We start from the raw sequence: 797 nt of genomic DNA on the forward strand, positions 1-797 counted from the left end.
ATAGAGGCAGCTGACGAAGGAATTATTCCAAGTGGCTATCTGTTTTCCTATGTGTTCGTTCCGTGGTCTGTAGTTCATTTTTCTAACGTCCTGTACCTTGATATGCATCTATATACACATGTAGATGCAAGTATGTACATATATGTGCGTATACATGCATATATATTCTTTGTATTATATATATATATATATATATATATATATTTCAAGACGAAAGGTGTTCTCTCATCAGGATAATGCTTAGCCACATACAGCGAGGATGACATTCGAATGGTTGGACAGTTTGAATTGGAAACAATGCCCCTTCTGCATCATATTTGCTGGACATTGCCCCATCTGATCATCATTTATTCTGTAGTCTTCAAAATCATTTGGACAGAAAAAAATATGAATTCTGTGGACGAAGTCAGAACAGTAGTGGAGGAGTATTCTTCGTCACGGACAAGTGAATTTTGGAAGAGAGGACCTTGCAAGTCTACCAGATAAATGGAAGAGCATTGTAGAAAATGAAGGGGAGTATATTTTAGATTAAAAAAGAACTTTGTTTATCTTAATTTCGAAAAATAAAAGAAGTGTAAACAAGCCACATTGTTTATGAGATGACCCAATATCTATACAATGCTACCAGTCCAATGACCTTGCTTAAATTCCTAATTCTTTTCACTCCCTTATAGTTTTTGTTTTTGACTTCTTTCACTCCTAATTTCTCTCAAATCTTATCTTCCTTGTTCTCTCTTGTTTTTTTCATGCATACATTTTTCTCCGCTTTAACCCAAAATATTTCCCCTCTCTCTTCC

The sequence above is a fragment of the Octopus bimaculoides genome, unplaced genomic scaffold, assembly GCF_001194135.2.
Source record: "Octopus bimaculoides isolate UCB-OBI-ISO-001 unplaced genomic scaffold, ASM119413v2 Scaffold_25406, whole genome shotgun sequence".
In the NCBI taxonomy this organism is placed as follows: Eukaryota; Metazoa; Mollusca; class Cephalopoda; order Octopoda; family Octopodidae; genus Octopus; species Octopus bimaculoides.